Source organism: Malania oleifera, chromosome 11 (genome assembly GCF_029873635.1).
Source record: "Malania oleifera isolate guangnan ecotype guangnan chromosome 11, ASM2987363v1, whole genome shotgun sequence".
NCBI lineage: Eukaryota > Viridiplantae > Streptophyta > Magnoliopsida > Santalales > Ximeniaceae > Malania > Malania oleifera.
Genome location: NC_080427.1, coordinates 34,641,112 through 34,665,270, shown reverse-complemented (window position 1 = coordinate 34,665,270; position 24,159 = coordinate 34,641,112). Strand labels below are relative to the sequence as shown.

Genomic DNA, 24,159 nt, shown 5'->3' with positions numbered 1-24,159 from the left:
CTTTTAGTCTCCTTTTGGCCTTATGGTAGTTATAGGAAATGATATAGACGGAAAAATACTGATGTTTAGTTCTGGCATATATTGGTTTCAGGGTGTTTTGTAGGAGGCCCTGTGGGTGTTAGGCTTGTATTCCCTAGGGGCTTTCCAGTAGTCAGGTAAGGGAAATATGCTATGCTAGGAAATTTCTAAATATTATACAGTTTATTTATTTACCAAAATTACGTATTTTAGTATGGTGTGGCTTGTGATTATGTATATGGTACGGGGATATGTTTTAGGAATTTAGTTTCCCGATTTTATGAATTTCAGTATTATGGTTATACGAACTTCAGTATCATGATTTTGTGGATTTCAGTACCATGATTTTACGATATTTTAGTACCATGATTTTATGAATCTCAGTACCATGATTATACGAATTCCAGTATTACGAATATGCAGTTTCATGTTATGATTATTCAGATTTCAGTACGTTATGCAGCATCATGATTATTTCAGTACTTAAGAATCATGGTAAATCAGTTAGTTATGTATAGAAATATATTATATGATATCAGACCCTGTTGGACTTGCAGCTACAAAGCACGGTACCTTTGCTACAAATACTATGTTACTTTATGAGTGTAACAACCTATTCAAATATACGTGGTAAATTCAACCACCTAGACCCTTGAAGAGGTTAGGCTTTCCATCCAGATATGGGTTGAGGTGGGTAGGTCGACTGACGGAGTTCAGTGATTTATTTCTGGTTGGCCAACTAGGGTAAATCCAGCCTACGGGCCGCACAACCTTGTCATGAGGGGCATGTCATGACACAGATAGCCACAGGGAACAGTTTCAGTTATTATTACACACGTATGGATTTACTGGTTTAGGAACCTTACTTATGTACATTAGAAGTAAACTTACAATACTGTTATGTTAAGAAACATGGATGGGGGATGCATTTTCTTACTGATACTGTACTTAACATATCTAGTTATACATGTTTATATGAAATCAGATTTAGCATATTATTGTTAGCTCATTTGTCACACACTAGTAATAGCATATTTCTTCTTACTGAGCGTTGGCTCATCCCAGTGTTGAAATATTTTTTAGGTGATCCAGGTAGGCGAACAGATCGGGCTCGCAAATAGGGGGGCGTCTGTAGTGCCCTATCAGCAGAGTAAGTATCATTTTTTAGAGCATTTTTATGTAGCCCTCACCAGTTGAGGTTATTTTGGGAACAGTGATACATGTGTATTTAGAGGTTACATACTAGCACTCGGGTATTGTACATAACGTATATGGATGTATTTATTCAGTTTCTGCTTCTTGCTGTTTAGGTTTATGGATGGGCTTATCTCAGTAGGGTATCAGAGCATGTAGATAATCATAGTATATAAAAAAATCAATTTATTAAGCAGGTCGTTACAGTTTGGTATCAGAGCCTAGGTTTGTTAGGTTCTGTAGACTTTAGAGTGCAGCAGAAGCAATACCAGAGTATAGGAAAAGGATTTGAGGTTTGTTCTGTGTCTGGGTACAGGATTTTCGTAGTGGTTTCTGTATTTTTCCTAGGGTGATGATTTCAGGAAAACCATAGTAAACTATTGTCGGGTCGTGTGTCTAGGTGACAAAACTGGATATTGGGTAAGGTCAGGGAAGGTAGTTAATTTTGAGTTGATACGGGATAGGTCCCTATAGGGGATAAGTTGCTTAAGTATGTTTTCTTGTTTTCAGGATGGACCCAGGGAGTAGCGGCACGAATGCTGGGGAGGACAGATCAGGACCTTCCAACATAGGTAGAGGAGATACTGATGCTGTGCTGCGTAGTGTCACTCAGCAGGTGATGGCTGAGATGGCCAGGAGTTCTGGGGAGCGTGGCTGTTCGATTGAGTAGTTTACATGTATGAAACCCCCATCCTTTGTTGGAGGAGATGACCCGACTGTAGTTGAAAATTGGGTCCAGGATATTGAGGAGATGTTGGCGGTGCTTCCATGTACGGATGAGTAGAAGGTAGCATTTGCCACTTTTAAACTGATAGGGGAGGCGAAGCGTTGGTAGAGAGCAGCGCGTCTGATAGAGGAGCAGAGTCCGGCTCCAGTTTCAGTGATGTGGGATCGATTCAAGGATATGTTCTTTGAGCGGTATTTCCCTATTATCGTTCGGAGTGCGAAGGCAACAGAGTTCCTGCATTTGGTACAAGGACAGATGACTGTATCTCAGTACACGGCTCGGTTTGTCGAGTTGTTGCGTTTTTCTCCACATCTAGCGCCTAATGAAGAGAAGAAGACTAGGAAGTTCGAAGAAGGGTTGAGGCATAATCTATTTGAGCAGGTGATTGGTTTTAGGGCTCAGACATTCAAAGAGGTTGTAGACAGAGCTTTGATTATTGAGAGTGGCATTCAGAGGGGTGTAGTAGCTCAGAGTCAGAGGAAGAGGCCTACGCCTCAGGGTTTCCAAGCTGGCTCCAGTAGGGGTCCATGGAGAGGTGGTCGTGATAGGGGAGACTAGAGGTAGATGGTAGGACCTCGCGGGAACCAGGGTGTACAAACTTACCCGATGTGTCAGACATATGGGAGACATCATTTGGGTGAGTGCCGGGCATGCAAGGGTGTATGTTATCATTGTGGGAGACTAGGTCACGTGATGCGTGATTGCCCAGGTCAGCAGGAGCAGGTACCAGCACCCAGGCCTTATCAGGGAGGACATCAGGCAGCTCGGGGAGGATACTAGGCACCCTGGGGTGGCTAGCAGAGGAATGTGGCCCCAGTACGAGTATATGCCCTAACGCTACGTGATGCAGAGGCTGCTACGAATGTGGTGACAGGTACATTTACCATTTTATCATACCTAGCTATTGTTCTTTTTGACTCGGGTGCTACTTATTCTTTCATTTCTGCATCTTATGTTAAATTATTTGAGAGTGAGACCCAGTCATTAGATATAGCACTGTCGGTAGCTACACCATCAGGGTCAGTGATCAGATGTCAGAGGATACTCAGAGGCTATCCGATAAAGATTCAGGGAAAATTACTACCAGCAGATCTTATTGTGTTTGACATGTGTGGGTTTGATATAATACTGGGTATGGACTGGTTGGCTTCCAATCACGCTAGCATTGATTGCTTCCAAAAAGAAGTAATTTTCAGACCTCTTTGAGAGCAAGAATTCAGATTCGTTGGTTCACGGGTACGTGCTCCAACATAGCTAGTGTCAGCTGTGCAGGCGAGCAGATTACTTCGATACGGAGGTCAGGGGTTTATAGCATTTGTGAAAGAAGCATCTGAAAGTGAACTGAAGATTGATAGCACTCCAGTGGCACGAGAATTTCTGGATGTTTTTCCAAAGGAGTTACCAGGGTTACCTCTTGTGCGCGAGGTAGATTTTCCTCCTCTAGGTACGGCGCCAATCTCTAAGGTTCCGTATCGTATGGCTCCAGCTGAATTGGGAGAATTGAAGGAGCATTTGCAGGATTTGTTGAACAAAGGGTTTATACGACCCAGTGTACCGCCATGGGGAGCTCTAGTGTTATTCGTAAAGAAGAAAGATGGGTCTATGAGGATGTGCATTGATTATAGGGAGATAAACAAAGTTACTATTAAGAATAAATATCCTCTACCCTGTATAGACGATTTGTTTGATCAGCTCCAGGGTACGCGATTATATTCCAAGATTGACCTCAGATCCGGGTATCATCAAGTGAGAGTAAAAGCAGAGGACGTTGCGAAGACAGCCTTCAGGACCAGGTATGGACACTACGAGTTCCTCGTTATGCCGTTTGGGCTGACGAATGCCCCAACCGTGTTCATGGACTTGATGAACAGAGTTTTTCACCAGTATCTAGATCAATTTGTAGTAGTCTTCATTGATGATATACTAGTGTACTCGAGGAGTTTTGAGGATCATGAGGTACATTTGAGGCTGGTGCTGCAGACTCTCAGGGAGGAGAAGTTTTATGCTAAGTTTAGCAAGTGTGAAATCTAGCTAGAAAAGGTGACATTTTTAGGCTACGTGATCTCAGGGGACGGTATTGCAGTGGATCCCAGTAAGATTGATGCAGTGGTAAATTGGGTTAGGCCGAGAAATGTGCAGGAAGTCAGGAGTTTCTTAGGACTGGCAGGTTATTACCGTCATTTTGTTGAGGGGTTTTCAGCCTTGTCAGGTCCTCTCACGTGGTTGACTAGGAAAAATGCTAGATTTTTATGGGATGAAGAGTGCGAGCAGATTTTTCAGGAATTAAAGCAGCGATTTGTCATTGCACCAGTTCTTACGATTCCATCTGGTGGCGATGGTTATGTTATCTACAGTGATGCATCCTTGAAAGGGCTCGGTTGTGTATTGATGCAGCATGGTAGGGTGGTAGCATATGCATCCCGACAGTTGAAAGAATATAAGAAGAACTACCCTACTCACGATCTAGAATTGGTTGCGGTGGTACATGCATTGAAGATCTGGAGGCATTATTTATATGGTGAGAGGTGTGAAATATTTTCTGATCATTAAAGCCTAAAATACATTTTTACACAGAAGGAATTGAATATGCGGCAGAGAAGATGGTTGGAGCTCATCAAGGATTACGACTGCACCATTAGTTACCATCCAGGTAAAGCAAATGTGGTGGCTGATGCTCTAAGCCGTAAATTAGGGGACACAGCACAGTTAGCAGCGATAGTTCAGCATCCGATTCAGATGGACTTAGAGAGACTTGGTGTGGAATTGGTGGAGGATGATCCTCAGGCACTTATGGCCAATTCGGTTGTACAACCCACGTTGTATAAGAAGATTAAAGCTGCTCAGAGAGATGATCCAGAGTTAGTGGAGGTTATAGCCAGAGTTCAGGACGGTCAGGGGGAGGAGTTCATTATTTCTGATGTTGGGGCTCTGAGATTTCGCACCAGATTGTGTGTGCCTGCAGATGATAGCATCAAAAGGACGATTCTAGAGGAGGCACACGGGTACCTATACACTGTTCATCCTGGCAGTACGAAATGTATAAGGATTTGCAAGATTCTTTTTGGTGGAGTGGCATAAAGAGGGAGATAACAGAGTTTGTGCAGCAATGTCTGACATGCCAGCAGGTTAAGGCTGAGCACCAGAGACCGGCTAGTCAGTTGCAGCCACTTTTCATTCTCGAATGGAAGTGGGACCATATATCCGTGGATTTTGTTACTGGGCTGCCTCCGGCATTGTATGGACAGAATGCCATTTGGGTGATAGTTGATAGATTGACGAAGACAACGCATTTTCTGCCTATTAAGGTCAGCTACCCTATGAAGAGGTTAGTAGAGATTTATATACAGGAGATTGTTCGATCCCATGGAGTGCCGATATCCATAGTATCGGATCGTGATCCACGTTTTACATCACGGTTCTAGAGGAGTTTGCAGGAGGCACTAGGGACTCAGCTAGCATTCAGCACAGCTTTTCACCCTCAAACTGATGGTCAGACAGAGAGAACCATCCAGGTATTAAAAGATATGCTTCGTGCTTGTGTGCTAGACTTTGGAGGTAGTTGGATTCAATTTTTGCCGCTAGTTGAATTTGCTTATAATAACAGTTATCAGGCTAGCATCGGCATGGTACCCTATGAGGCATTATATGGTAGGAGATGTAGATCTCCTCTTTTCTAGGATGAAGTGGGCGAAAGGCGAGTTTTGGGTCCAAAGATAATTCAGCAGGCATGTGATAAGGTCCGACTTATTCGTGACAAGATCAGTGCAGCGCGGAGTCGGCAGAAAAGTTATGCAGATACTCGCCACCGAGAACTGGAGTTTGGAGTGGGTGATCATGTTTTTCTGAAGATAGCTCCTCTGAAAGGAATTATGAGATTTGAAAAGAATGGCAAGTTGAGCCCTAGACATATTGGCCCTTTTGAGATACTTCGGAGAATAGGGTCAGTTGCCTACAGGCTAGCTTTGCCGCCAGCTTTGGCTCATATTCATGACGTGTTTCATGTTGCCATGTTACGTAAATACGTCCCAGACCCATCCCACGTCATTAGCTATGCAGAGATAGAGCTCAAGGATTCATTGGCATACGAAGAAGCTCCAATACAGATTTTAGATAGAAAGGTTCATATTTTACGTACTAAAGAGATACCATTAGTTAAAGTTTTGTGGAGAAATCACGACATAGAGGAAGCCTCTTGGGAGCTTGAAGAGCAGATTAGACAGAGATACCTACAGTTATTCCGAGAGGTATAGAGGTACTCAGATAAAGTATAGTAGTAAGATGAGTTTCTTTTGCAGGTACATGTATTGATTATGGTTAGGAGATAGTATTTTGTTTTGGGAGAAATTTTCTTTTATGGTTGTATTCTCCCATAACCATCCATGTAACCACGGTATTCCTCCGCCATAAGTAAGGGCAGATAATAAAATAAGTAGACAATTTTCTTTGCGGAATGATGGAAGTATAGATAGAGATTCAGATAGTAAATTTCGAGGACGAAATTTTATAAGGAGGGGAGAATGTAGTGACCCGAAGAATAATAACATTTTAAACATTAGAAGGAGAGAAAATAGAACCAGAAACAGAAGGAGGCCATAGACTTTGTCGACGATATTGCATTTTGGAGATAATATTAAATAATCAAAATTTCAGAAATTGCCAAGCTTCGTCGACGAACACAGGGTTTCGTCGACAAAGTTCTTCAGAATTTCGTCGATGAACACAGGGCTTCGTCGACGAGAAAATACCGAGAGACGGTTCGAGCTGCTCTGAATTTCGTCGACAAACACAGGGCCTCATCGACGAATTTTGTGAAGGGCTCGTCGACGAACACAGGGTCTCGTCGACGAACCTAGCCCTATAAATAGTGGAAACCCTGGATTTTATCACATTTCTCTCGCCGCTCTCTCTCTCCTACGACTCCCTCTCCTTTCTCTCTTCATTTTCGGCCCCACCAGTCGCCGGATCGACGATCCGAAGCTACCACGATGCTCCTGGCAGAATTCTCCACGCATCTATCAGAGCAGATCGTCAGGAAATCGAAGTTAGAAATCATCCCAAATTCAGGGTAAGGCCTTTTAGTCTCCTTTTGGCCTTATGGTAGTTATAGGAAATGATATAGACGGAAAAATACTGATGTTTAGTTCTGGCATATATTGGTTTCAGGGTGTTTTGTAGGAGGCCCTGCGGGTGTTAGGCTTGTATTCCCTAGGGGTTTTTCAGTAGTCAGGTAAGGGAAATATGCTATGCTAGGAAATTTCTAAATATTATACAGTTTATTTATTTACCAAAATTATGTATTTTAGTACGGTGTGGCTTGTGATTATGTATATGGTACGGGGATATGTTTTAGGAATTTAGTTTCCCGATTTTATGAATTTCAGTGTTATGGTTATACGAACTTCAGTATCATGATTTTGTGGATTTCAGTACCATGATTTTACGATATTTTAGTACCATGATTTTATGAATCTCAGTACCATGATTATACGAATTCCAGTATTACGAATATGCAGTTCCATGTTATGATTATTCAGATTTCAGTTTGTTATGCAGCATCATGATTATTTCAGTACTTCAGAATCATGGTAAATCAATTAGTTATGTATAGAAATATATTATATGATATCAGACCTTGTTAGACTTGCAGGTACAAAGCACAGTACCTTTGCTACAAATACTATGTTACTTTATGAGTGCAACAACCTATTCAGATATACGTGGTAAAGTCGACCACCTAGACCCTTGAAGAGGTTAGGCTTTCCATCCAGATATGGGTTGAGGTGGGCAGGTCGACTGACGGAGTTCAGTGATTTATTCTTGGTTGGCCAGCTAGGGTAAATTCAGCCTACGGGCCGCACAACCTCGTCATGAGGGGCATGTCATAACACAGATAGCCACAGGGAACAGTTTCAGTTATTATTACACACATATGGATTTACTGGTTTAGGGACCTTACTTATGTACATTAGAAGTAAACTTACAATACTGTTATGTTAAGCAACATGGATAGGGGATGCATTTTCTTACTGATACTGTACTTAACATATCCAGTTATACATGTTTATATGAAATCAGATTTAGCATATTATTGTTAGCTCATTTGTCACACACTAGTAATAGCATATTTCTTCTTACTGAGCGTTGGCTCATCCCAGTGTTGAAATATTTTTTAGGTGATCCAGGTAGGCGAACAGATCAGGCTCGTAAATAGGGGGGCGTCTGTAGTGCCCTGTCAGCAGAGTGAGTATCATTTTTTAGAGCATTTTTGTGTAGTCCTCACCAGTTGAGGTTATTTTGGGAACAGTGATACATGTGTATTTAGAGGTTACATACTAACACTCTGGTATTGTACATAACGTATATGGATGTGTTTATTCAGTTTCTGCTTCTTGTTGTTTAGGTTTATGGATGGGCTTATCTCAGTAGGGTATTAGAGCATGTAGATAATCATAGTATATAAAAAAAAAAAAATCAATTTATTAAGCAAGTCGTTACATTTTTTCCCTCAAATTTAATAAATTAAAAAAATCAAAATTAATTAAATATTGTATATTATAATAATATTCAGATGTAAAAAATGAAATTATTTTTCAAAAAAAAGGAAATTAAATGAATTTTCAAAAAAAAGAAAGAAAAAATAGGCTGGTGCGTGTTCACACACGGCCGCACATGGCGCCCAGGTGCACGCCTTTTGAATAAAATGCCAATGGTGTCCTTTTCAGACATTTAAAAAAAAAAACAAAGGAATTGATGACATCATCTCTCTCCTCGTTTCCCCCCGCGCATGGCTTCGGCGTCCCCCCACCATTAACGCCGGTGCACACCCTTCTCCCTTTTTCTTCGAGTTTTTTCCCGGTTTAACTTTTTTTAAAAAATAAATATATTAAATAATACCTCATTCTATGAAATATTTCCCATAATGACTCTAACATAATCTCGCTACTCCAAGTAGCGAGATTTTCTATTGATAAAGGATGTTGGCCTGGACGCGTGGCAAATCTTGCTGGTTTATCCAGTGAGATTTGCTTCGGATACTTAATGCCCATCCAGCCGGCGTTTAACGGTGGCAAATCTCACTGGTTCATCTAACGAGATTTGCTTCGGATACTTAATGTCCATCCAGTCGGCATTCGACGCGTGGCAAATCTCGCTGGATGAACCATCAAGATTTGCTTTAGCCATTACACAGCCCTTCCTCCTTCCATTGTCTTCACGAACAGAGAGTACTACGCATGCTTTGCAGAGAGACGGGGAGAAGCAGAGCAGAGCAGGTTACCGTTGAAGAAGGCAGAGGTCAAACGTGTTGCGCAGGTGACCGTTGCGACGAGAGACTGCCTAACTGTTGAGGGTTTTCGTATATAAACTCGAGGAGATGGGGTAAGACACAAATCCATCATTTACTTTGTTAATAAATTTTAAATTAATTTATTTGATCGAAGAGTTCATTTGATAATCTGAATTGAGTTTAACGTGCTGTTCAGAAGGCTTCGTTCGAAAATGCCTTTCTTTAAGGTTAGGGTTTTTTTGTATTTGAATTTTATTTTTTATGATACTACCCAAACAAAAACATGGATGAAATTTATTTGCTTGAATTATATAATCGTTTTTGTATTTCTATGTTCTTTAGCATATTTATAGAATTATGTTTGTTTGATATAGTAACAATTTTATTTCTGAATGCGTGTTGTTTATTATCTTAATTTATTTCATCTAAATTGAGTGGAAGGGTATCATTTTATTAAGTTTGTAGAATGAAATGCATGTTGTTTCTCATGCCTTATACATGAATCCCATTGGATTTTTATGCTCCCTTATAACATAATATAAATCAAGAAAAATAAAAATAATAATATTACCATATAATAATAACATAACACAATGGTTGAAATTTTGAAACCATTTCGTCCACATTATTTCAATTAATTGGATTATTATATGTTGAAATCAAGTCCATTAGCCTCCGATGTCTTCATGATTCTAAGCCTCTTCATTGTGTTGATGAACATCCTATACACAAACCAAAAAACAAAAAAAAAAACATATATATTGTCAGCATTTACAAAACATCTAAATTTCCAACTACAATATTATCTTTTCTTATGATGTTCTATTTGATATGCACAGCCCATAGGTCTCTGCCTGTCCAAAGTACCTAGGAACTTGAATGAAACAAGCCTTAAAAGCATGGTCCAAAATATTTAATATTAGGTTACTAGTAGTGCAGCTAGTGCTCCTACACCTAAAAATGTTGCTTGAAATAGACCAGCTAGTCTTCCACAGGGCTAGCCTTGTCATTTGACATCATTCCATTTGGGGCTAAGTAGTGCATGTACAAATATCTGGCATAAATATGTGCATATATACACACAAAGACTCATTCACAAAAACATATATACATAAGTATATATATTGCACTAGTATAATCACTTAGAATGAAATGAAAGGTGCATACTCCCAAGGAACATCTCCTACGAGCATCCAGTCCCCCTCCTTATCTTCATAAGTGAGCACAAATTCGGATGATCCATTCAAAAGCTTGGAGGCCTTTCTTGCTTGCTCACTCTCTCCACTCGAACCTAGTTACACAATCATAATTACATTTTAAAACTAGAATTATCTATGCAACTCATTATTGTCCTAGTCCAACTAATTTGACTTTGAGGTCAAAATGTTTATGTCATCTTAAACCACTTGGTTCTAAAAGCTAGTCGTTAGATTGAGGTGCAACAATGATTTAACAATAGTCTCACATCAAAACTTTTAAGATCGAATTGATAGAAAATAAGTAAATTACACATTATTGATAAAAAAATATAGAAAATAAAGAATACACTCACGAATGGAAGTGATGCCCGTGGTGGGATTAAAAAACATGTCCTCCGGTGCTTGGGCTAAAGTCTCATAGTAAGTGTGAGCATTTAGATCCACTTTCCTCCCTATTGACAATCGATCCATGTTAACCTTAACAAACCCAAGATGTCTTTTTTCCATAGCAGTAGTATTGTTCTTATTGCTACCATTGTACACTTTTTTCTTTGAAGTATCCTTAAATTTATCATCCTCGCATGCCTCATCTTCTTCAGGGGTTAGAGTCTTTGCCTCGTTAGCCAAGCTGTTCATCCTATAAGCCCTTATAGGCGGTCATCCCACAACCTAACTGCTCCCAAAGAACAAAATTAATTATAATAATGACTAATGAGTAATATATTAGTTGAGACATGGAGAGAGAGAATAAACGGTGACATGAAACAACAATTATCCCAATCTTTCAGTTTCAGCCATGATCCCAATATTTTAACAATCCAAATTAATGGAGGCAGATCCTCATAAGTTACCCTTCTCAAAGTTAACTAAATTTGAATGGTTTCATAGTAGCAAGAAAGAGACGGTGTAGGAGAGAGAGACAATTTCTCAATTACACGAAACTCCAAAGAAAAAATAATTCTAGAGGATTAGTTGATATATGCTTTGGCTGGTTGCCGAGAAGATTAATTTTGCAACAAAAATGGATTAATATTTTAATATAGGGGTTTTTCTTTACAGGTTTTGAAATCCGGGAAAATTAGAAACTTTACTTTGGTATTTTACATATGAAAATAATCAAGATTTTTTCCTCTACTCTTCATCATTTCAATTTTCTCTGCAATTTAAAAAATGACGGTTAATCCTTAATAGAAGAAAATCGAAACACTCATATCAGCAAAATAAAAATGACATTAGAATTTATAGGGAAAATGGTGGAATAGAAATAGAGAGAGAGAGAGAGAGAGAGAGAGAGAGAGAGAGAGAGAGAGAGAGAGAGAGAGAGAGGATAATAGATGAACAAATCCAAAATAAAAAATGCCAGAAATGTGAAAATTAAAATCTTAACTCCATTAAAGGGAACAGGATCACTAAAACTCAATGTCAGAGAAAAACAAATGAATAATGGTAAAAGAAAACATGAGAACGAAAAAAGAATAAAAGAAGCGTTATGCTTCTATAAATATTTATGCTGACAACGCCAGCAGCAGCAGCAACTTTTTGGGCAATAGAATCAGCAACTCTCTTTGTGCCAAAGACAACGACAACAGAAGAAGCAGAAGCTCTGTTTGGAACATGTTAAACTATTTAAATATTAATTATTTTAATTAATATTTAAATATTTCCTACTTAATAAAATAATAGAAGATTTCCCTATTTAATTAAATATAATTAGTGTATATTTATAGTGTATGACTGTTATATTAAATTTTGATAAAAAAATATTTTTAACTAAATTACGAATTGTAATTTATTATATGTGAAAATTTAAATTAATAACTGATTCTTCCCTCCAATAATTCAGAAAATAATTTAATTAATCATTATTATAATAAATAAATAATAAAGAGAAAAACAATAAAAATCTCACTACTTTGGGTAGCGAGATTTAAATAAATATCACTACTTGGAGTGATAAAATTTAAGCAAATCTTGCTACACGAAGTGGCGAGATTTAAATGCCAGCCCCAATCTGGTACAGATGCGTGGCAACCAAATCTCTTGCTATTCCGAGTAGTGAGATTTATTTAAATCTCGCTACTTGGAGTAACGAGATTACGTCAGAGTCATTTTGGGAAATACTTCCCATAATAGGGTATTATTTAATATATATTTTTTAAAAAAGTTAAACGGAGAAAAAACTCCCTTTTCTTCTCTTTCCTTCCCTGTTTGTCCTCCTTGTCTTTTCCCTTCTGCCCTATGCCTCTCTTCCATCTCACCCACTCCCCTTGCTGCCATCCTGTCCATGCCACTACCACCACTGCCATGGCAGTGTAGCTACGGCGGCTACAGAGCTGCTTGCCACTATTTTTATTATTATTTTAATTTATATTTTTATCTTCTCTCTCGTCTCCTTATCTTCTTGAAAATCCTCGGGGGAACTCTCAAGGGAATCTCTCTCTCTCTCTCTCTCTCTCTATTCTGTTTCTTCCTACTTCTTCCTCCTTCCTCTTTCTTCTTCTTCTTTTCTTTTATTTCTCTTCTTGGGTTTTCCTGAGCTCCTTGTGCATGTGTGTTACACTGTGTGTAGGTGTGTGTGTGTTGTGCATGTGCGAATTCGTGTGTGTGTGTGTGTGTGTGTGTTAGTGTGTTGTATGCATGTGTGTTGTGCACGTGTGAAAATGTGTGTATATGACATGCATGCATGATATGCAGGGGGAGTGTGGGTGCATTTTCTCACTTTCTTTTAAGATATCCTTTAATCCTTAATGTTTTTCTCACTTTCATTACATTCTCTCTCTCCTCTCTCTTTCTCTCTCTCTCTCCCTCTCTCTTCATACACACATAATTTATGTATATGTGTGTGTGTGTGTGTGTTAGTGTGTTGTGCACGTGTGAACATGTGTGTATATGACATGCATGCATGATATGCAGGGGGAGTGTGGGTGCATTTTCTCACTTTCTTTTAAGATATCCTTTAATCCTTAATGTTTTTCTCACTTTCATTACATTCTCTCTCTCTCTCTCTCTCTCTCTCTCTCTCTTTCCCTCTCTCTCTCTCTCTTTTCGTACACACATAATTTATGTGTGTAGATTTTTATGATAGTATCATGTATGTCATCTAGGGTAGATCTTGGTATACTTAAACATCATAACATGCATATTAACGGGCATATGAGCAGAAAATATGGAGTAAATACATGTATGTACACAATTTAGGTTAGGTGGTCAACTTCCCTCTAGGGATCGGTCAATCAATCTTGGCATAAAAAAATATTTCTTTCTCACTTTATTTAGATGATGTGTAGGCAAATATTTGTACGTTTCTATAAACTAGTATATATGTTTATGATTTTAAGAACATGTGATAATGACTTTATGTATGCATAAGTGTTTTATTTAGTATATGTATTTGTATGATTTATAATAGTGTTTAATGTGTTTTTATGTTGTATTGTGTTTTTTCTAAAGTGAAAAAAAAAAAAAAATGTCTTATGTTTTCACAAATGAAAAATTTTAAGAAAAATATTTTCTAGTTAAAATAATTTTTTAGATTTCCCAAAAATGGTTTTCTCGAACGTGTTTTTCCCAACTCTAAAGCTTATATTCAAATTTCAAGAAATATTTGTTCTTAAATTTAGAAATATTTTTCATTTTAAAATGGAATTTAATCCTTTTTGGCTCCCCCTAAATAATGGATATGGTAATTGAAAAATAGTAAAAATGTTTTTAAAATGAGCTTATTTTTTTTTTTAATTTTATGCATATGTTTACTTTAATTGTATTTTAAATTCATATTATTAGTTTATAATATTAAAATTTAGGTGTAAATGAATGATATAATCGACAAAAAGTGATTTTGAATATTGAAGGATTTGATAACTTGTTTTCCAAAACAACAAAAATATGATTTTTAATTTTTTTTTTTTGAAAAAAACTAACAACAATAAAAGAAAATTGATAACTTGGTAGATGTTTTGTGTTACTGTAAAAATGTATGAAAATAAAGATTAGAAATACAAAAATATAGAAACTAAAATTCAAAAACCAACAATCTGGTTAATGTTTCTAAAACTAAAACAAATAAAAAAAATTGATTAAACAAATACTCTTTTTGTCCTTGAACAAAATTGTGACACCCCGATTTTCATACCAATTTTTTATATAAATAATATTAAATATTCACACATCATCAACAATATTCACAAATCGGCCACGTCAACAACCCTGTTACCACCCATATGACCCGACTCGCATTGGGTACTGGGTAAATAATTATTTCATTTATACAACCTAATATCGAAAGACAGTATATACATAACAACTAGAATACAATACCCAGAGTATTAACATACATATATATACATTACCATCTCATACCCAAAAATAACACAATCCTAGGGAAATTACACCTCCTTAGTCCATGAACTCACCCTATGTATCAGGATCTCAGCTCCCTACTGTCTCGGAACTCTTTCACCTGACCTATCTCTATTTCCTGAAAAGTTTAGATAATTTGGGTGGGACACATCTTAGTAAGACGAAATAAATTATTTACAGTGTGTGACAATATAAGTTCAGTTATATCAAAATACTCATTAAAGTGATTTTCATCTGAGAAAGTATACAACTTCATTTTCATACTCGTATAGATATACATCACAAGCTTTAAAAGCTTTTAATTTCGTTTCCAAAATTATTTGTACACAACTTATGTTTATTGGTGAAGTTCCTGAGAATAGGGAAGCTTACCCACCCATACAAACAGTTTCCCTCTGCTCTGATATCATTTGTATTCGTACCCAGATAACCTGGGTTTGGCAATAACTAATACTTATCAGGGCACTCACCTTACTCAGTAAGCCCTCAAGCAGTGTGTTTTACTTCGCTTTAGTTATTTATATTATTAACTCATACTATTTCTTTCCTCATTTTCTTTCACATTTCCATTTTCATTTCATTTCCACTTTCATTACATTTCCCTTCTCATCTAGCTCATGAGTGTCTCAAGTAATCAACATACCAATGTCTGTAACTCATTGCTGCCCTGAGGCTAGATCTAACCGCAGTTGGCTGACCTGGTTAGATCAAAATATCATATCATATATTTCGTCTCTGTAGTACAACTGACCGGCTTATAGCCCTGATCCAGACTCAAGGGGCACAACAACTCTACTATACAACTCAGTCGACTGTCACGCTGGACGCTCCACGAGTCCATGTGGTTGCACTAATACCACTAGCAACGGTGTCGTGCTCAATATCACAACCCATCATTAGGGTTTCCATATTCGTCCATCAGGGTTAATCATTGTCACATACCCGCAATCATTATGTGGTATTAACATTTATCAATCACATTTCAATGATCTCGTTGCAACTTTCGTACTTTGTAATGTTCACATTTTCCCAGTATTCACAATCAGTATTCTCATTTCAATCATCACATTTCAATTTCCATATTACATTTCATATTTCCCATATTCACATTCTAGTATACATATTTCAGAATTCACGTTTTCATTTTCACGTTTCAATATTTTCATATCGATATACACAATTAATCTCATATTAGTATATCTCAATTCATATTAATAAAAATGTTCTCATCATTTTCTGTGCACATTTCATCACCTCATAATAGTATACATCATGTTTCACGTAGTTCAACATTTCTCAAAATACCCATATCAGTAATTCACACATTTTCATAGAAATCATTTCTATTCACATATAAATACTTCATTTCATCATTTTCCACTAACATATCAATAATTCTTATTTCATTATTTTCTCAGAAATTATCCATCATTATATTTTACATTTTTTAGTATATGTCATATGCCACACAATTTTCATCTAATATTCATAATATATTAATTTCACATGGGAAAATATCATTACTTTATTTTCCATATGTTCATTCAATCAATAATATAAAAATACTACTATAATTTATTCCCCTTACCTGGCTTACTGAGAGTCTCGTTAAAATCCAGATCCTACGCCCCTGGCGCCCGAAACTCAAATCCTGCAATTCGCGTTTTTCCTAGACTAATTAACTTATTTCCCAAACTAATACCCATATAACCTTCCCTAGGCTCCATATACTCCAAATTAACATTTAAACTAATACTTAACCCCCTTACCTGGTTCCTGAACTATGCCTACAAGATCCTGAAATTATACCCGTGGCGCTTACCCGAGCCCTTAATTCAATAACCCAAATTCAACCTCAGAATGCCCAATATTCTAGCATTTCTAAATCTACATTAATTAAATAATAATTAGCCTTTTAATAACCCTCTTATCCTAGTTTTGGGGTTATGCCTAGGACGACCCCATGAGAAATCTACTTCGTTAGACTTATAGAGAATTATCCCTAGATTTTCGTGATGGTGTTCGATCGTTAATTAGGCTTAAGATTTACGAGAAATTGAGGTAAGAGTGAGAATTTAGCTTGCCCCAGGGGATATGCACATGCCGCTCCTATGACAAATCCGCTCGGGTAGAAATGTTGGTGGCGGAGAATGAAGTGCAGCGGTATTTTCTGATTTTCAATCGGGCGAAAATTAGTCGAGAAATTGAAGAGAGTGGGAGAGAGAGACAGAGGGACGCCCAGGGCTATTCTTTGCGTGAATCTTTTTTTTCTTTCTTTTTCCCTTTCTACTTCCTTTCCTTCCTTTATGAAGGATCTGAAGTATATATATATTATAATAATTTATATTATATTATATTATATTATTTATTTAATAATATTTATTTATTTATTTATTTTAATTATTTCATTTCATTTCATTTTAATTTATTTATTTTTTTGAGATCACACCCAAATATTTTTGGGGTCCTTACATTCTCCCCTCCTTATAAAAATTTCATTCTTGAAATTGTTATTCATCTGCTTCCCATGTTTAGAGAGAACACTTTCGATTTTATTAATTACCCTCATTTATGGCGGAGGAACACCGTGGTTACAAAGAGGGCTTTGAGAGATTACAATTACTCAAAATTCTACCAAAACCATTCATATCCCAAAACTAAAAACTCTATCTATCATACGTAACCCTATACAAATCAAAATACAACATTATTATTCACTCTTATATTAATTGGCTCAATTCTGAACTCCACTGAATAAATATGGATATCTGTGGCGCATCTGATCCTCTAATTCCGAGGAAGCTTCCTAAATGGCATGATTGCGCCATAAAATTTTTACCAATGAAATCTGTTTCGTGCATAGCTCTTGTTCCTTCTAGTCCAAAATCTGAACTGGCACTTCTTTATAAGCTAAGGTATCACTCAGATCCAGTGCTTCATAACTGATTACATGAGAGGGGTCTGAGACGTATTTTCTCAGCATAGAAACGTGGAATACGTCATGGATCCTAGATAGGACCGGTGGCAATGCCAACCTATAGGCAACTGGACTCGCCCGTTCAAGAATCTCGAATGGTCCAATGTACCTAGGGCTCAGCTTAACCTTCCTCCCGAACCTCATAACTCCCTTCAACAATGCCACCTTCAGGAATATATGATCTCCTGCGTCAAACACCAATTCTCATCGGTGAGTATTTGCATAACTCTTCCGCCGACTCTGTATTGTTTCGATCTTGTTTCTGATGAGTCTGACTTTATCTTAAGTCTACTGTATCAGCTCTGGCCCCAAAATCTATCTTTCCCCAATCTCCTCCCAGTATAACGGGGATCGACACCTCCTGCCATATAATTCCTTATACGGTGCCATCCCAATGTTGGTCTGGTAGTTATTGTTATACGCAAACTCGACCAATGGCAAATACTACATCCAACAACCTCCAAAGTCCAGCACACTTGCTCGTAGCATATCCTCCAGAATCTGTATCATCCTCTCCGTATGCCCATCTGTCTGAGGATGAAAAGTTGTGCTGAACGACAATTAAGAACCCATGGCCTCTCACAAACTCCTCCAATAATGAGATGTGAATCATGGGTCTCTATCTGAAACTATGAACACTAAGACGCTATTTAGTTTAACTATCTCCTAGATATATAACTTAGTTAATCTGTCCATGGAGTAGTTAACTTTGATTGGCAAAAAGTGGGCAGTTTTCGTCAGTCAATCCACAACTACCCAAATAGTGTTCTGTCCATGCAAAGCCGATGATAATCCTATGACGAAATTCATCGCTATATGCTCTCACTTCCACTCTAGAATGTGGAGTGACTGCAATGATCCCGCCAGTCTCTAATGCTCAGTTTTCACCTGCTGGCATGTCAAACACTGATCCACATATTGAGCTATCTCCCTCTTCATGTTGCTCCACTAGAAAGACTCTCGATGATCCCTATACATTTTAGTGCTACTCGAATGTACAGTATATAAATACCAATGTGCCTCCTCCAAGATAACCCTCTTGATCTTAGGGTCGGCAAGAACACACAACCTGGTATGGAACCTTAAGGTACCATCATCTGAGATGTTGAACTCTGTCTCCTAACCATCCTATACCTTCTCCATAAGCTCTACTAGTTATGTATCATTTATATGAGTTGCTTTAATTCTCTCCTGTAGAGTTGGCTACAAAACTAGGTTAGCAATAAATTCTTGGTGATCGCCCTCTACTAGCTCTACACTGAGCCTCTCTAGATCCATCTGGATCAGATGCTGAATCTCCACTGCAGATATAGATGACTCCACTGATTTCCGGCGTAAAGCATCAACGACCACATTAGCCCTTCCCGGGTGGTAGCTGATAGTGCAGTCATAATCCTTTATCGGTACCAGCCATCTCCTCTGCCTTATTTTAACTCCTTCTACGTGAAGAAATATTGTAAGCTCTTATGGTCAGTAAATATCTCGCACCTACCCCCATATAGATAGTGTCTTCAAATCTTCAGCGCGTAAACAACCGCTGCCAACTCGAGATCATGGGTAGGATAGTTCCTCTCATATTCTTTTAATTATCGTGAAACATAGGCTATCACTCTCCCTTTCTACATCAACACGCATCCGAGCCCTTTATAGGACGCATCACTGTAAATTACGAATCCCTCTTCTCTTGAAGGAATCGTCAACACAGATGCAATGATGAGTCGTTGCTTCAACTCTTGAAAGCTCCGTTCACACTGATCAGACCACTCAAATTTCATGCCTTTCCTGGTCAATCTAGTCAGTTGGCTTGACAGTTTAAAGAAACCCTCAACAAACCTGCGGTAGTACCCAGCCAATCCCAGGAAACTCCTAATCTCTTGCACATTCTTCGGTCATACCCAGTCTACTACCGTCTCAATCTTACTCGAATCAACAGAAATACCACCCTTGGATATAACATGTCCAAGGAAGGTAACCTGTTCTAGCCAGAACTCGCACTTCTTGAGCTTCGCATACAACTTTTATTTCTCTCAACACCTGAAGCACTATCCTCAGATGTTCCTTATGCTCCATTGGGCTCTTCGAATACACCGGTATATCATCAATAAATACTACCACAAACTGGTCCAAATATTGGTGGAAGACCCTGTTCATCAAGTCCATAAATACTGCAGGAGCATTTTTCAAACCAAGCGGCATAACCAGAAATTCATAGTGGCCATATCGTGTTCTAAATGCTGTCTTCGGAATATCTTTTGCCTTGACTTCACCTGATAGTACCCAGAGCGTAAGTCTATCTTTAAGAATATTTGTGTCCTTTTTAACTGATCAAACAAATCATCGATACGAGGGAGCGGGTATTTAATCTTGATAGTTACTCTATTTATTTCCCTGTAGTCGATGCACAACCTCATCGACCCATCCTTCTTCCTCACAAACAAAATTGGTGCTCCCCAGGGCGACACACTGAGCCGAATAAACCCCTTATCTAACAGTTCCTGTAACTATTCCTTCAATTCTTTCAGCTCTGCTGGTACCATTTTGTATGGCGCCTTTGAAATCGGCGTTGTCCCCGAAACTAGATCAATAACAAATTCTACCTCATAATCAGGAGGTAGTCCCGAAAAATCCTCGGAGAATACATCAGGAAAATCCCTCACCACTGGGATATCCTTTACTCTCAGTTCCCCTTCTGATACTGCCTTCACATAGGCCGAAAATCCCTGACAGCCTTCTAGCAGCAATCTTTTCGCCTGAATGGCAGATAGTAATTGAGGTAGGGTACGCACATATGATCCCACAAATCTATACTCCTATCCCTTTGGAGGTCTGAATACTACCTCTCTTTGATGGCAGTCAATGTTGGCATAGTGGGCAGCTAGCCAGTCCATCCCTAAGATTACCTCAAATCCATGCATGTCTAAAACCACTAAATTAGCTGAAAAAGACCTCCCTTGAATACCCACTGAATAGTCCCTGAGTACCTTTTTGTATATCCCTACAACCCTAGTTGGCATAACAACAGACAAACTAATATTTAACTACTGAGGTTCAAACCCACACAACTTAACATATTCCTGGGCGATAAAAGAATGAGTCACCCCTGAATCAAACAAGGCAGTAGTTTTAAATGACAGTATTGAAACAGTACTTGCCACCACATCTCTTACCGCCTCAGTATCTCCTGGCATCAGTGCATAAACTCGCGTTGGAGCAGTATTCCTCTGTTGTCCGCCACAAGGTGCTCGATAGCCTCCTCTATATGGTTGAGGAGCAGCTACTATCGCTGGGGGTGCCTGACAGTTTCTCATGATATGTCTAGGCTGATAGCACTGATAATAGACAACCTCCCTCATTCGACACTCTCCTGAGTGTCTCCTATAGCATCTAGGACAATGAAGGGGCATCCGTCTACCCTGTACCGCTCATTCTCCTCCTCCCTGTTGTCGTCCCCTTCTCCTATCATATCTCCTCGACAACCTTCGATTGGACCCTGCCTGAAAATCCAGAGGCACGAGCCTCTTTCCCTAGCTTTGTGCCGCTACGCCTCTCTGTAGGCCGCTCTCAATCACTGTAGCTCTGTCTATTATCTCTAAGAAGGTATGAGCCTAGAAGCCCCCCACTTGCTCATACTGATTTTTCCTCAGGCTCTCCTTAAACTTCCTCGCCTTCCTTTCCTCATCTGGCACTAGATACGGGGTGAATCGGGACAACTCAATGAATCTCGCAGCATAGTGCTGCATTGTCAAAGGCCCCTGTGTCAGATATAGAAACTCTGATGCCTTCGCACTCTTGACAGTAGCGGGGAAGTACCACTCGAAGAAAATCTCCCTGAAGCAACTCCACGTCATCGCTACAGGGTCAAGTCTCTACTCCTCTAGTAGTCTCACTGACCTCCACTAGTGCTTTACTTCCCTAGTCAATTTAAATGTGGCAAATAACACCCTATGCTCATCTGTACATAAGAGGATTGCCAGTATGTCCTCTATTTCTTGGACCCAGTTCTCTACTACTGGTGGGTCTGCTTCTCCAACAAGAGATGGGGGTCGCATATGTGTGAATTGCTCGATCATGCAGCTCCGATCCCCTGAGCTCCTAGCCATCTCACCATCACCTTTTGGGTGATGCTACGCAATACTGCGTCAAGGTCTCCGCCACCCATACTGGAAGGTCCTACTCCATCACCTCCTGCACTCATGTTACTATTTCCCGGATCCATCCTACAAAGGGAGCAACTAGTCGCGACATACAATTACTATCACAAACCAATACACTACTATAACTCATAAATTACTCTCACACGATCATTTATCTCCACATCCTCAATCCCCATTTAAGATTCAATCCTACCACTTAGAAATAAGATCCAACGATAGTATCTATGGTTTTCTTGAAATCATCACCCTAGGAGAAACATAGAAACAACCCCAGTACTCCAGTCTCTAGGCTGTAGGATAAAATCCTAAATTCTCACCTCATCCTCTAACAATCACTCACTCACATTTCAATCCACCTGTCTCCTATTTTCCTCGAAATCTATTCCTATACTCCGGTATTGTATTTCGCTGTTTACTAAAGTTTGCAGAACCTAACCTAGACTCTAATTCCAAAATGTGATGCTCCAATTTTCGTACCAATTTTTTTTATATAAACAATAATAAATATTCACACATATATACAACCTAACAGTGGAAGACAGTATATACATAACAACCAGAATACAATATTTAGAGTATCAACATACATATATATACATTACCATCTCATACCCAAAAACAACACAACCCTAGGGAAATTACACCTCCTTAGTCCAAAACCTCACCTTGTGTATCAGGGTCTCAGCTCCCTACTGTCTCGGAGCTCTTTTACCTAGCCTATCTATGTTCCTTGAAAAATTTAGATAATTTGGGTGAGACACATCTCAATAAGACGGAATAAATTATTTATAGTGTGTGGCAATATGAGTTCAGTTATATCAAAATACTCATTAAAGTGATTTTCATCTGAGAAAGTATACAACTTTATTTTCATACTTGTATAGATCTACATCATAAGCTTTTAAAAGTTTTTAATTTCATTTCCAAAATCATTCGTACACAACTCATGTTTACCGGTGAAATTCCTGAGAATAAGGAAGCTTACCCGCCCATACAAGCAGCTTCCCTCAACCCTAATATCGTTTGTATTCTTACTCGGATAATCCAGGTTCGGCAACAACTGATACTTATCGAGGCACTCACCATACTTAGTAAGCCCTCAAGCGATGTGTTTTACTTCACTTTAGTTATTTATATTATTAACTCACACTATTTCTTTCCTCATTTTCTTTCACATTCCCATTTTCATTTCATTTCCACCTTCATTACATTTTCCTTCTCATGTAGCTCATGAGTGTCTCAAATAATCAACATATCCATGTCTGTAACTCATGGCTGCCCTGAGGATATTCACTACATCATGCTTCCCCCAATGGTCAGGGTTGTGCAGCCCGAAGACTAGACATATCTCGTATTTGTAGTATAACTGGCCGGCCTATAGCCCTGATTTGGACTCAAGGGGCACAACAACTCTACTATACAATTTAGTTGACTGTCACGCCACACGCTCCACTAGTCCATGTGGTTGCACTAACACCACTAGTAACAATACCATGCTCAATATCACAACTCATCATTAGGGTTTCCATATTCGTCCATCAGGGTTAATCATTGCCATATACCCGCAATCATTATGTGGTATTGACATTTCATCAATCACATTTCAATGATCCCATTGCAGCTTTCGCATTTTGCAATGTTCACATTTCCCTAGTATTCACAATCAGTATTCTCATTTCAATCATCACATTTCAATTTCCATATTGCATTTCATATTTCCCATATTCACATTCTAGTATACACTACACACATTTTAGAATTTACGTTTTCATTTTCACATTTCAATATTTTCATATCAATATACACAATTAATCTCATATTAGTATATCTCAATTCATCTCAATAAAAATGTTCTCGTCATTTTTCATGCACATTTCATCACCTCATAATAGTATATATCATGTTTTACGTATTTTAACATTTCTCAAAATACTCATAACAGTAATTCACACATTCTCATTTTCATATAAATCATTTATATTCACATATAAATACCACATTTCATTATTTTCCACTAACATATCAATAATTTTCATTTTATTATTTTCTCAGAAATTATCCATCATTATATTTTACATTTTTCAGTATACGTTATATGCCACACAGTTTTTATCTAATATTTATAATATATTAATTTCACAGGAAAAAATACTGTAACTTTATTTTCCACATGTTCATTTAATCAATAATATCAAAATACTGTTATAATTTATTCCCTTTACCTTACTTACTGAGAGTCTTGTTAA

At 38.2% G+C, this 24,159-nt stretch overlaps 1 pseudogene; it reads right to left on the bottom strand.

Moving 5' to 3' along the window:
- Positions 1 to 9,870: 9,870 nt before the first annotated feature.
- Positions 9,871 to 21,112, bottom strand: LOC131167462 (auxin-responsive protein IAA13-like; annotated as a pseudogene).
- Between the last annotated feature and the right edge of the window lie 3,047 nt (positions 21,113 to 24,159).